This window comes from Lactuca sativa, chromosome 1 (genome assembly GCF_002870075.4).
Source record: "Lactuca sativa cultivar Salinas chromosome 1, Lsat_Salinas_v11, whole genome shotgun sequence".
Lineage (NCBI taxonomy): Eukaryota > Viridiplantae > Streptophyta > Magnoliopsida > Asterales > Asteraceae > Lactuca > Lactuca sativa.
Window position 1 is genome coordinate 37103533 of NC_056623.2, and position 15761 is coordinate 37119293.

Below are 15761 nucleotides of genomic sequence, written 5' to 3' on the forward strand. Positions count from 1 at the left end.
GTTACCGATGGTCGGGGGCTTATGACATTTCAGGGGCATATCTGGGTGCTGTACGTGGGAGGAACGCGTACAATTTTGATGGAAGAGGCTCATCGGTCGAAATTTTCGATCCATCCTGGGGCCACTAAGATGTATTTGGACCTGAGGAAGGAGTATTGGTGGCCCTGTATGAAGAGGGATGTTGCGTGGTTTGTTGAGAGGTGCTTGACCAGTCGTAGGCTTAAGGCCGAGCACTAGAGGCCGCATGGTAAGTTGCAACCGTTGGAGGTTCCCGAATGGAAGTGGGAACATATCACCATTGATTTCATCACCAAATTGCCAAGGACTGCCAGAGGAGTTGATGCAATTTGGGTGATTGTGGATAGATTGACGAAGAGCGCTCACTTTCTTGCTATCAGCGAGAGTTCTTCAGCAGAGAAACTGGCAGAGGTGTACGTGAGGGAAGTGGTATCTCGGCATGGGGTGCCGATCTCGATTGTTTCAGACCGTGACATGCGTTTCACTTCCAGATTCTGGAAGAAGTTTCATGAGGAGTTGGGTACTAGGCTGCATTTTAGTACCGCATATCATCCCCAGACAGACGGTCAGAGTGAGCGGACGATTCAGACGCTCGAGGACATGCTCTAGGCATGTGTGTTGGATTTTGGGGGTAGTTGGGATGCATATTTTCCCTTGGCAGAGTTTTCCTACAACAACACCCATCATTCGAGCATTGGTATGCCGCCCTTTGAGCTGTTGTATGGGAGGAGGTGTTCCACCCCCATTTGTTGGGGAGAGGTTGGAAAGCACGTGATGGGCAGTACAGAGATCGTGCTTCAGACGACAGAGCAGATCCAGCAGGTCAGACAGAGGTTGTTGACCGCTCAGAGTCGTCAGAAGAGTTATGCAGACAGACGCCGGTCCGAGCTTGAGTTTCAGGTCGGCGACCTTGTGCTCCTGAAGGTTTCTCCTTGGAAAGGAGTGATTCGATTCAGGAAGAGGGGCAAGTTGGGGCCCCGATATATTGGTCCATTCCGGGTAGTCGCGAGGGTAGGCAGGGTAGCCTATCGTTTGGATTTGCCAGCAAAGTTGGGTCAGATTCACGACACTTTCCACGTGTCGCAATTGCGGAAGTGTATAGCCGATGAGTCGGCAGTGGTTCCATTAGAGGATATTCAGGTGGATGCGAGCCTGAATTATGCTGAGAGACCAGTGGCAATCAGAGATCGGAAAATCAAGGTTCTGAGGAACAAGGAGGTACCCCTGGTTTTGGTTCAGTGGCAGCATCGGAAGGGGTCCGAGATGACTTGGGAACCAGAGCGTGAGATGCGTGAGTAGCATCCAAAGTTATTTGCAGAGCGAGACTTCGAGGGCGAAGTCTAGTTCTAGTGGGGGAGAATTGTAACAGCCCAGATTCCCAGGTATTATTCACTTATTTATTTTGGTAATTTGTGAGGAGACTCGGCGAGTTGGAGCCTAGACTCGTCGAGTATGATCGCGGATTTGGATGCGGGTTCGCGTCCAGACTCGGCAAGTCCACGTTGTTTAATAAAACCCTAATTTCCCGGCCCTGAGCCCTATTTAAAGGACCATATAACCCTTCATTGCGGCTACCTTCGACCTTGAGAGCACCAGAGCATCTGAGAGTCCTTGTGAGTGAGAAAAGAGGCCATTATTCACCATCCTTGTGTGTGTTAGCAAGAAGGGAAGAGGAAGGCCAAGCTAGGAGAGTTGGGGAGCTTGGATCTACTTCCATTTCGGCAGAGGAAGCTATTTGAGGTAATATTCAGAGCTCATTCTCGTGTTTTTATGTATATGGTCAAATCTAGGGTTTCTTCATGCCTTGTTTACCTTGTAATTGGAGTGTGAGAGGTCCCATGGGGAATTGGTACCTAGATCTGGACCTTAGTAGGTCCAGAGAGTCCCAAATGCTCTGCTTTATGCCTATCCTTTTGAGTTGGGGACTTAGGTTACCATTTTAGACGTCATTTCACCAAAAGAAGCCTTGTAGGCGTCGCATGGTAGCCAAGATAGTGACTTTACGTGATGAATGAACTTGGAAGGACTGGATCTATGAGTCATTGGGACGGATCTGACCTCAGGAGCGAGTTTGAGTTGATGCATGGCATGGACTCGCCGAGTCTGAAGAACAGACTCGGCGAGTAGCATGAAGATTGTCCTTAACCACTCAGCGAGTGGTCTTGCCGAGTTAAAGGGTTGACTCAGTGAGTCAGAGAGGGTTGTCGAGTGGACTGAGTCAAGCTGGAACTCGCCGAGTTGTTCTTGAGACTCGGCGAGTTGAGTCGTGGTGGCCCCGCGATTCATGCCAGGTGGAACTCATCGAGTCAGGGAAGTACTCGACGTGTCAAGAGAGGATCCTAGGGAGTCAGTGAACACGTATAGACTCACCGAGTCGCTCTAGTGCACTCGCCGAGTCCAGTCAAAGTTGACCGTTGACTAGAGTTGACCAGTGTTGACTTGATAGGGGTAGTCAACCTTAGTTGTGAAAGTGTTAATTAGAGATATATGGTGTTATATGCGGATTATAGCTCGGAGGATCGAGCGCGAGTGATTCCCGAGATTTGCGAGTTATCGAGATACGCGAGGCGAGTCTTCTCAGAGTATTTGTATGCTATATGTATGTTATATGTTGTACTGCATTATTTCTATGTGATTTATGTTGTGCATGTTTATAGAGTTGGAACCGGAAGGTTCCCAGAGTTAGAACCAGAGGGTTCACAGAGTAGGGTCTACGGGCCCACAGAGTTATAGCCTCGAGTGGCTAATATGTGTTATGTGTGGTATTTTGGGGAACTCACTAAGCTTTGTGCTTATAGTGTTGGTGTTATTTGTTTCAGGTACTAGTGATGACCGTGGGAAGGCGCCGGCTTGATCAGTACACACACATGGGATTTTTATGATATGTGATCTTGGGATTCATTGTATGACATTTATTGGAGTTTCAAACACTGATGTTTTATGAAAAATTAAATGAATATGTTTTTATATTATGCGAAAATTTATTTTGAAATTCACGGTGTTACATAGAAGCCCTAAAATAAATAATGATATATCAAATGATGGTCTCGTAGAGCTAATTGTCACACTTTAAGAGATGGAGGGTGAAAAGAGTAAGTTCCGGACTCAGTTTATAGTTATTTATGAAGTCAGGGGCTCCGTGGTAATTATTGGGATTTAATTTAAATGGTAATGCGGTGGAAGGGCTGATTATGTCATAATTAAAATATTAGGGGTTTTTTGGTAAATTTTATACCTAAGGTGTAAAGAATTTTAATGTTGAGGGTTTAAATGGTAATTAACAGATTTAATTTGAAGAAGATTTTCAAAGCCAGGGTAGAAAGTGTAAATATTGGATTCAAGTTGGAAAGACTTAGTGGGGGAGGGACTAAACTTGTTAAAAATGATGAAAGTTTGATATGGAGCACGGGACTTGAACCCGGTGATTTTCCCTCCCGTTTTAAGGTAGCTACTCCCATACCCTAACCCTAACTTGTCTTTCTTTAGCCGCCACCATGAAGCCTCCAGCTGCACCCCCCCTCCCTTCGCACACGATTCTCCAGCCGACAACGAACGAAGACCCACAGGAACCTGAATGAAGCGCAACCAGTTAGGGAGATCCGAGATGACGTCGTTGTCGTCTCACTGTCGACGAAGACGGAAATGTCGCCGTCTATTGCTGCTTCAATCGTGAGGATCGAAGGCCAACGACCTTAAAGGCCGTTGTGATTCGATGTGGAGTCGTTCACCTTCCTCGTCCCTATTTTCCTGTCGCGGTTGATATTTGCATAGTTAGCCGTATGTTTAGCATATATTTTTATTCATTTTTAGCTAATTATGTGCATAATGTGGACAAAAGGTACTTAATAATGCTTAAATTGTGTTTTCAGTCCAAAAGACATGCTCGGAGGTAAAAACGAATAAGGACAAGCAATTAGAGACCAAATAATGAAGAAAAAGGAAAACACCCACACCTACTCGGCGAGTACATGCACTTACTCAGTGAGTTCATGAGAATGTTCTCGAATAAAAGTCAAGAATCCTTGCCGTACATGGATTTTACATGCCTACTCGGCGAGTTGGGGTACCTACTCGCCGAGTTGCCCCTGTTTTGTGATAACTATAAATATTGGATCTTAATCCGAATTGGGGACTTTTTTCTGGTTTCTTGGAGTTACACCTGCGATTGAAGAACCCTTTGGAGACCTGAAGAACCCTAACCTTTGAGCTTTTGAAGACTCAAGGCGAATTAGGTTATATTTTCCACTTAATCTTAGGATTTAATCAGGTCTAGCCTAGTTAACTTCGTTTTTGAGCTTGTTTCCACTGTAATCATGAGTTAATTTCATATTTTTTCTGTTTAGGAAAAACCAAGTTACTCCTATGGTTTAATATTTACTTTTATTGATTGTTTATTGGTGATTTTATTGTATTTAGTTTGTTATAGAACCTTATGCATTAACCACAACTATTTTCTATTAATTGGAAGACAATTAAGCTGCATGAACATCTCTTAGTTGTTAACCTCATATGTTTATGTGAACACTTTATCATATGCTTAGGAATAATGAACATGAAACTAGGATTAACTAGAGAATGAGTAAATTAATGTGTGAGCTTGTTTGAGAAACCAACAAACAAGAGGTTAATTGAAACACCAACTTGATTAACCAATTACAAATCTTATTTAATCCAAATAATTGAACTAGGTAATTAACTAGTTTAAACAATTGGTCACTGCTTGAATTGATTAATTGTCTAAGGGTTAGTAATAGTGAACATGAATCTAACCACTATAGTTGGTAACCAATAACAATTAATTTATCATATTATTATACAAATAACAATAGGAGTGAATTGGTTGGACCTAAACAGAAACTCTTTATCAAATTTGGTGAATTTTTACTTGTTTTTTTTAGTTGTTAGTTGATCACTTGTTAGGTGGTGTGTTTAAGTTTCTAGTCTTGTAAAACTAGAGAAAAACAATTACTTTTATTACTTGCTTAGTTAAAATTAGTTATTAGTTTAATTTCCATTCCTTGAGTTCGACACTCTACTTATCCAACTATACCACTAAAAGATAGGTTCACTGCCTTTGTGTGCTAAATTTATAATTTAAAAGTAGGATTAAAACCAGTGCATTTTACACACATCAAGTTTTTGGCGCCGTTGCCAGGGAACGGTTCAAAAATCAAGTCTAATTCCTAATTTTATCGATCCTTTGTGTGAGTTTGCTTGCACAAAGTTAATTTTTTTTAGTAATTCAGTAAGTAGGTTAGGTTTTAGAATTCATTAGTTTTTATTAGAAGTTTTTCTTTAGTTTTAATTTTTTTTTCTTTAAGATAGGCTACTCATCGAGTGCACTCGCACCTACTCGGCGAGTACCCTGTTGTTTGGTAGTTATTTTTTGTTTAGCTCAGTTTCATTTTTTTGTTCTTTTTACATGTTTTTCTTGTTTTATTACAAGCTTTTCATGACCAGAGGATCCAGCGCTCCACTAGTGCCCCCTTTTGAAGACCCGAAATCCGCATTAAGGAAGAACAAAGGCAAAGACGTGGAAAGCTCGAATACACCTAAGAAGTCGCCTTTGTCTAACTTGAAGACTGTTTTTGGGAAGAAGAAGAGCAGCAAATCAGGAGCATCTAACGCCTCTTTAGCAAGCGAAGACCAGATCAAAGAAGACACCGAGTAAGAGACCGAGGAGGAAGAAGAACCTACATACGGACACGAATCCGATTCCGGCGACGAGTTAGCTCTTACCACGGCTAACATCGATGAAATCCCCATGGGGGAATGGAAGAAGAGGATATGTGATGACACTACCATATAAACATACTTTGGGCTTGCCCCGGCATCGGACCTTGGTCTGGAACCTATCATACCGACACATGCAAGAATCACAAAGACCTCTAGCATACTAACATTCATCGGGCCTCGCCCGACATCAGATCGTGATCCGGAACATATAACATATAATGCCTAGGGCTAACCCCCGGGTCTTCCTACCATACACAAACATAATGGGTCGGGATTGTGGCCTTAGACCCAAGCACATAGTGAGGAGACTCACCTTGCACTACTAAAGTCATGTTGATACTTCTCTGGCTGCTAACTGGCAATTCCTCGAGTTGCTGCTCCTTCGGCTCCCCAGACTATCCGTAACAACACGACACTTAGTCTCAAATGTCCTCAAAGTCAAACTAGGTAAACCTTAGTCAAAGTCAAAGTCAATGGTAAAAGTCAACGCTCCAAGTTGACTCAACTTGCCGAGTTCTAGTAATCAGAATCCTGAAATCGCGATTTATCGAATCAACTTGTCGAGTCAGTCCTCAAACTCGCCGAGTTCTTGCATGAACAGAAACGGGACAACTCTCTTCGACTCGTCGAGTCCCTTTCCTGGACTCATCGAGTCCCTTAGTCTGATTGGGCCATCTTAACAGATTTAGCCCCTACACTTCATATCTAAACCCCAAACTTCGTCTACACCCTGGAAATGTCTTCTTAAGGGTAAAATTTCCAAATTTACCCACTCCTAATCCTTCTTAATGGGTTTGACTCAAACCCTAGCTCCTTAAGACACAAATCCTTGTCCAAAATCCTTATTACTCCAAACCAAAGCAGGAGGACCAAGATCTGGGCCCTAGACACCCAATAAACACGTAAAGTCTCTGTCTTTTCATCCATGCATGGCCTTCTAGGCTCAAAAGACTATAATAGCCTCTTACAGCTTGCATGGGGTTTCCAATGGCATAAAGTTTGCACCTTTATGCCTTATCCACCTTTAGGGACTCCATATCTGAAAGGGTCTTTACTTGGGGCGTCTAAATACCACAGATCAAACTTCATGGACTAAAATCCTCATAAAATCGACATAAAGAGATCTAGAAAACCATAAGCCAAGTTGAAGAGTTGATTACCAGAAAATGTTGGAAATAAGATAGTGTTGATGGATCTACAATCTTCTCCCTGAACCTTCAAGGTCATTCTACTTCTTCTAGTCTTTAAGAACACACAGAACCCTCAAAAACAAGCTCACAAGCTCAAGGATGCACTAGGGTTTCGAGATCTAGGGTTTTGGATCTAGGGGCTGAGAATGAAGCTAATGGGAGGAGAATAAGATGGTTAAATAGGGCATCAAGACCCAGATTTAGGGTTTCCCAAACCCAGACCAACTCGATGAGTTGGTCCTCCAACTCGTCGAGTAGGTCACTTAACCTGCGACCCAAAATCTATTGCTACTCGTCGAGTCCTCCCACCTAATCGACGAGTTGCCTTCTAATCTTGAGGTTTTCCTTTCCTTTCTAGGTCTTCTGAATTCGAGGTGTTACATCTATTACCTCCTGATCCTAAATTCCTGTGGGTTTCTAGACTTGCTATGGAATTGGCAATGAGTTAGGCAACTAATGCCTCAATCGCGGGTGAGCTCATAGGCTCGGGCTTGGTTTCGTGTTGTCCTGGGTTCCTTCTAGTGTGAGGCATGATTCAAGATTTAAGGCATATGTTAGTTTTTGTTTTGAGTTCTACTTTGATACTTTAAATTATAAGAGTTAACTATATCAAGAAAACAATCAAACAAGCAACACAATAAGTATTAAGATCGCATAGTTTTCATTAATTTTCACAAACGTTTTACATCATATTATCAAAAGAAAACAAAAGAGTGCAAAACTGTGTGATTTGAACAGAAATATTATCTATTTTACATAAAATACATGGTGGGTTCCTATTATCGGCTACACTACTATTCCTTCCCTCAAGCCAAATAAAACCATAGTCACTAGCTTCCTTAGGCTAGAACTATCTACCATAACCCAAAACAAACTAACATCGAAGCCATTATATGTGCTAATTGATGTTGAAGGCAACTTATGATTACCTCCATAGTAGCCGCTCCTATCTCAGACACCAACAACCTCAACTATGTCTCTCTCACATGCTTCTCAAGACTCTTAATCATGATCTGTTGATACCGTACTAGAGAATGAGTCTCCTTTGAATGAACATAAGCATGGAGGATGCTCTTCGCTTCGTAATCTCTCTCCTGTTCTAATCCCCTAACCTTACCAGCTAACATCCTGACCTCCCTCCTCAGCGATTCATGATCCTCCTCCACCCGATGTATGCGGTCCTCGTGCCACGCAACATGAGAGACTAACACTAAGATCGCTCGGTCAGTGGGGTCCTCTAGGATGGAATTGCGCCTCGGTTCCTGAGATGACTCTCCAATCTCATAAAACCCAATGCTATCCTCTTGGATAAACTCGTCCGCCTGGGGTGTCCATCCGTGGGTGGATCAGGGTTTCTTTAATGGATTCAGGGATGATGGTGGTGAAGCTACCCTCTTGTGGGATGTGATAAGAATATATTTCATGGGGGTAGTGTTGATCATGCATCTTAGGGCATGAATATTGAGATAGGATGGTCGAAATAGGACAATAGTCTTTGGGTATGACTCCGAATTAGTAGGGTCCTCCTCCTGAGTCTCCTCATGATCCTGGTGGGAAGACGAATTTGGGTAAGGTGAATTGTCTGCAGGTAGTTCATTAATCTCATCGCTAGGTTGCTCTTCCTCTCTGGGTTTCTCCTCATCTTCAAATGGATCCTCGCCAGCTGATACCAGGGTAGGTAGTAGGGACATTGTCAGATTGTAATCTCTCTCAGTCTCGGGCGTGCGTGGCACTACCAGATCTTTTTCTGGATAAGGATGTGACACTATGTCCCATATGTCCTCCATATCGCTTTGATTTCCTACACAAGACATCAATATGTAGATGTTTATGAGAAGTAGTATATAATACATATATTTTCCTATAATTTTGTGTGTGTGTGGGTGTGTGTGTGTATATATATATATATATATATAGAGAGAGAGAGAGAAGAGGGTAGATAGTACCGTATCTTAGGTAACTTTCTATATGGGTGGTATGTCATATCCCTGTCTCTATTCCGGATATCCTTAAGGTGTACCATCCTCTTGCACTAGGTCTTAAACTAAGAATCTAGTCTTCAGGGAGTCGATCTATGATACTGATCCGAAGATCCTCTAGTCATAGGCCTCGTCCTAATCTCTTAACTAGGCGTACTAAACTACTGATCCATAAGTCATCCAGTGTTTAGATTGTAAACGACGACATCCATGTTTAGGCGTGCATCGGTCGAACCATAATAGAACTTAATTGCGCATTCTAGGTCTATAGGACTAGACTAACCCTAGGATTTGTTTTCACCTAAAATCTTAAGTTTTGATTTGAATGGATAGTTTTTATGATACATGAGTGTATTTATAAGAGTTTATATAACTCTTTATCTAATTAGTATTTGATTAAGGTATTTATTAATTCTATGTTTTTATACCTCAAGACAACAAGGACCGACTAGCTAGGAAAAGTCGGAGGGCGGGACCATTTTAGCATATAGCCATTCTGAAATCCAGCAACCCAAAAAAGAAAGTTTTCCAGCCTAGGCACCTCTCTCATAAGTAGTCCATCCGTATAGTAATTAATAATAAAACTTTTATTAGGTCTAAATAATATAGAGTTTTATTACCAAGGTAATAGTAGTAGTTCCTAAGGAATTACAAGTTTGGTATAACCTGTAGCTCTGATACACCCCCGCTCGGTGGCGGAAACGTTGGGCGGTGTGAACGAGGGGAGATTGCATTTAGGCATACATATATATAGAGCATAAACAAAAGAATATCACAAACATTTCTTTTATTTATTATAAATTATTATGGAATTACATTGTTTTAAAAGACATGCACGCAACCTAAACATCACTAGAAACGATAAACAGCCGAAACTAAACTCCATCAGCTTTCTTGAATACTTCCTCTTCATTGACACGACTATCCTCCACAATCATCTTCCTAAGAATACATAAAATTTTGGAAAATGTCAACATAATGTTGCTGAGTGCACAAGTTTTTATAGTTTTTGGCTTTTAGTGGATTGTATTAATTTAAGAATTCTTTTTCTTTTACAAAAAAATTTCCTAAAGTATTTTATCAGTCTTATCTTACTATCTTTTAGGATATGTAATGATCCTATCTTATTATCTCTAAGATATCTAACGATCCTATCTTATTAACTCTTAGGAAGTATTTATTAATCCTAATTTACTATCTTTGTAGGATATCTAACGTCCTACTGTATTTTATGTACCATACTAAGGCTTCCCTAATGGTAGTTTGAACTCTAAGGTGATCTAATATATTACCATGGCCCCCAAAATCGACGTTGTTTGACTAATAAGTTTCCCTGTCACGACGCTTCATTGGACGTCAAATAGTAAATAATAAGAAAGTTTTCCTGTTGGGATCATAGCTAACAATCGTAGGTGTAGTTGTCAGGCCTCGTATATATCTATACATATCTTTCTAGCTCTCGTAAGATTAACAGCTATAGGTATCGGGGAATACTGAATTTAATCAATGCCTTTGGGTGAATATAACAGTTCAATAACACATTGGCCTTAGGTATTTATTTTTTATCTTTCAATCCTTCCTAGAAACTTCCTATAACTATCACAATATAAATCATTTATCTTATATTTGATAATCATAACTTTTTATCTCATAATTATTTTGTATATATTAGTATTCAAATATATACCCTAATTTTTGAAAATAGGATATTTGGGCAGAGTAACAACTTGGTACGGTGCATATCCTTATATTTGACCAACATAACTTCTAGGTACTATGTTATCCTATCGATTTGGCCATTATAACATCTAGGTATTATCTCTTACTAGACTATCGGGCATCATATCTCTTAGCCATAATATCATAGCTTACAACTAGGCATAATATCAACATCTACATTATCCTAAGGCTTTAAGCTTTATAAATGATTTGATATTTATAGATATAAATATATTTTGATAAAATCATTTTATAAGCATGTATCCCCCCCCCCCCCCCCGGTAAAACATTTAAAATAGTAAAATAAGAGCAGTTAACTCACCCTAGTCGTGCGAAACCTTTGATGTAGGGTAGAATCAAGCTCAGGACTATGAGGATCGCACCTAATGGCAACTACTTCGAGAAGAGAGTGAGAGTGAATGAGAGGTGTGCAAAACTTGAATGGCATTGTCCTCTATTTATAGTCATGGATTTGGGGTGCGTGCATCGCGCATGACAATCATGGCTCCATCCAAAGAAGGCCACGTGGCACGTCGCAAATTGGCAATGTCACTTGCAATCTGCTCGAGTCCGATGTTAGGTGTGCAGCGTGCAGAGATGCGTACCTGGCGCACACAAAAAGATTTTACAAAAATCATAAATTCTTCATGAGAGCTCCGATCTAAGCCCTCTCTATATCTATGTGATGATCTCAATGGGTGCTACAACTGTCCTCTAGGTTGTTTTGGCTAGTTTTGACTTTCATTTTCATGCCTAACAGGGATAAAGATAAATAATTTTACAAAAATCATATCTCTCTCATACGGATCCGCTTCCGATAAATTTTTTCCAAAAGTTTATATCTTGAGGAGTACTATGAAACTCCTTTTTGCACTTTTATTCAAAACTCAACCAATCTCTAAGTACCATTTTGAGGTAATAAATTTTAATTACGCGGTTGTTTTCTATTTCTATAAAATCCATAAGTCTTTCCCTTGGAGTCGTATTTTTATGAATCTTATATCCTTGAGATCACGTTGACAAATATTATCCAAGTATGTTAACCAGCTTAGAAACATTACAACTTTTCGGACGCTAATTTTTAAGCCTAATGGACGTTTTAACAAAAAATGTAATGGCACAACTAATTTTTATTTTCTCAAAAATCAATATTATAGTACAAAGCTATTACATCTATTTTCCTACTCTTTCCTAATGGTGATCTGTGACATCCCCAATTTCACGGCCAGTAAAGACCGATTTGTTTATGCTTTATTTGAAAATCAGAGTAACTTTTTAAAAAAAAGTGTTGCGGAATTTTTTCCCAAAAATATGATAAAGATTTTATCTAAAGCATTTTTTAAGAAATGTATTATATTAGAACCTCGGGATGTCATTGTCAATTCAGATCAAAATCATAAACCAAAACAACATAGGCCTTACAACATTTATTTAGGTGTATTGGTGTTTAGTGCTCGTTTTTCGATCACTAAATGAACTAAAAAGCTTATTTTTGTCCTCGGATTTTACAATTTACATCATTTTTTGAGATTAAAAAGATAAATTTACGTTAATAACTGTAATGGACTTAATATTTTCCGATTGGTATTTTTGTTCCCGATCAGTTGGGTTTTTGACCTGTCTTGCATGGGTTACTCATATCTTATTCTATAGAACGTGGAAGTTGGGCTTCTTCTTATGAAGTCCAAAGTTCTTTAAGGAATTGACAGCTCATTGACTTGTTTTGACAAGTTCAACTAAGCTTCTTAGGTCCCCTCCTCCTATTCTACAGGTTGGTGGGAGATGGTTTTCTTGCACGAAATCCAAAATATAACACATCGTGTTTTGCATCAGAATTGACGGTATTCATTTTACTTGTTAATGCAAGTGCAACCTGTGTTTCAAGATTGCCTAAGCTTCTTAGGTCCCCACCACTTATTCCACGAGTCTTGGTGGGAGTTGGACTCATATTATAATGTCCAAATGGTTTCGGCAAGGAATTGACAGATTCGAAAGAAGAAAAATACATCACGAGCAATTAAGGCGAATAAAAGATGTTTGGCAGATTGACAACGTCTCGGTGTTTTCATCATATCTGGCTCATAGGGACTCCGATTTAGGCGATTCAAGATGTTTCGGAAACTAGACACAATTATCTAGAAGTTTTAAGTTTTGAGTTTTCGCTGAATCGGTCGGTTTCCTACTCATAATCGACGTTGAAGATGAAGTTGGTTTGCTGTTAGAAAAAATAAAAGTTGAAAATTGAAAATTGAATTAAAGTGAAAGATCAAGGGCTAAAATTGTACCAAGTTGAAAAGTTGAAGGCTTAAGGGGTAATGCTGCTCAATTCTTGAAAGTTGGAGGATCATTCATGCACTTATGCTTTATATATATATATATATATATATATATATATATATATATATATATATATATATATATATATATATATATATATATATATATATATTTGTTTACGTGTTCAAATGAAAAAAAAAAAAGCCCCTACGAAGAAAAATAAAATCGACTGCTGGCACAGTGCTTAAAAGAAATCCAAGAAGCCTTTATCATTCTTCGTCACCCTCTGAACTTTTTGGAAGTGAACATCACCGTGATAATCAAAACCGGTGCATGTGGTAACCGAACCATAATTGGGTGATTTCTTTTCTTTATTATTCTGATTTTTTTTCCGATTATATTCCATTGCAGTTAGATACTATACTAAGTTTATTTTGTTGATTAGAATTGAAATCAAGGATAATGATGTTGGATTTTTATCTGTTTGTGTTGTTTAATTTCAGTGTCATGGAGTGATAATTTATTTGGGATTTGGTTGACTTGGTTGATGGTAATTTTAATGTAGTTCGTTTTGTTGAACCAATTTTGTTGAAATTGAATAACATATTTAAATGTGTGTTTATTTTTTTGAAAATATGAATTTTAACGGGGAAATTTGATTTTAGCTAGCACTTGATCAACGTTAGTTAGGGTTATTTTGCTTGTTTGAATTTTAATATTTACATGCAATATTGACTTCGAGAGAAGCTTTATTTGTGATATTGTTTGAATATAAATTTGTGTTTTCGTTATTTCGCTTAAACTTAACATAGACATGTGTTAGGGCATTTTTAACAAAACCATTGAACTTAATGCTTTTTAAAATCATGAACTACATACATATATGAGTGAATGTTTTTAAATTGAATCATGAGACCGATAGGTAATTGATAACTTTTGTTGGTGTTAGGTTATTCGTGCAAGTAATATAGTTGTAAGACCAGATATCGAACCGCAATGACTATCCTATTCTAAGGAAGAGAGAACTAGGCAATTGATTGCAAAAGTGATTGATTTTATTAAATTAAAGAAGTATTAAAATAAAATTAAACTAAATTCAACAACGTAAAAATGACAACTAATATAATCGAACAAACAAGGAAAACAATTAAACGATTTAACAATTATGAGAAATATGAGATTTAGTTGACTTATATGGGTTCAATGGTTCTTCTAATGCAACTAATTTGTCAAACCAATTATATAAAAATGAATAACCTAACACCAACAAAAGTTATCAATTACCTCTCGGTCTCATGATTCAATTTAAAAACAATCACTCATATATGTATGTAGTTCATGATTTTAAAAAACATTAAGTTCAATGGTTTTGTTAAAAATGTTGTAACACACGTCTATGTTAAGTTTAAGCGAAATAACGAAAACACACTTTTATATTCAAACGATATCACAAATAAAGCTTCTCTCGAAGTCAATATTGCATGTAAATATTAAAATCCAAACAAGCAAAATAACCCTAACTAACGTTGATCAAGTGCTAGCCAAAATCAAATTTACCCGTTAAAATTCATATTTTAAAAAAAAAATAAGCACACATTTAAATATGTTATTCAATTTCAACAAAATTGGTTCAACAAAATGAACTATAATTGACCTACAATCCATAAACTCTCATCTGATCATCACATCTATGTTCTTGTGTCACTACCTGTAATACAAGAAACTGAGTGGGTCGGGCATGGGAGGTCGGTGAGCACATAGGGCTTTCAACCAACAATAATTAAGTTTATTAGTTTCATCACATCAGTCAACCCGATTACCCATTCCCGTTATCCTCACTTTCTGTCCCTAAAGCATCTAATTCAAGGGACCTAGCCTAAGGATTTTCATTACGATGGACACTACTGGTAAGGGGATTCATTAGCAATATATGTCCGTAAAGCAACCATGAGGAGCATGGAGTACACTGGTGAACACATCATTCATAAACACCTATAGGTTACGAGTCTGCTAGTGTTCCACTAGACTGTCTAGAATAGTCGTTGGTTGTCATCTATACTCCGCTAGATGACTGGATCATCGTAAACATCGAGGCCTCTCATCATTTTATTTCATCACACATCAACTATTTCATCTACCCATGTTCTACCCAAAATATTCGTAGATATAAAATACATATATAGTTTAAATCATTTAAAACATGTATAAATCGTTCATCCAACATAGATATCGGGAACACAAATAATATACAGACATAGCACGCAATTTATATTAAATACTTCATATATATATATATATATATATATATATATATATATATATATATATATATATATATATATATGTGCGTGTGTAAGATGAAAGTAACTATGCACTCACTTGTTAAAGTGATGATTCCCAACTCGGGCAGCGCTTCGCTTCTTAATGATTCATTTTCCTTCGATGAAACCTAGTATTATTACCACTAGACTATTTACGAGCGTTATTATTTTATAAGTGTTAAACAATACTTTTCAACCCCTATGTACAAACAGGGGCTAGACATGAAACACCGGAGGACATGACCATTTTGACATTATAGCACTTCTGAAATCCAACAACCCTATGTGGCCCTTCAAACCAGATTCAACGTACTGCGAGTAGTTACAAGATATTATAATAACACTTTATATATTATATTTTATAATATATATATATATATATATATATATATATATATATATATATATATATATATATATTGTTTATAAGTTCATACTAATGATAATAAATTTAAACCGAAGAGATACTTAAAGTAGGGTAAGCATAACTTACTTACCGGGAGGTTTGGCTAGAAACTGGG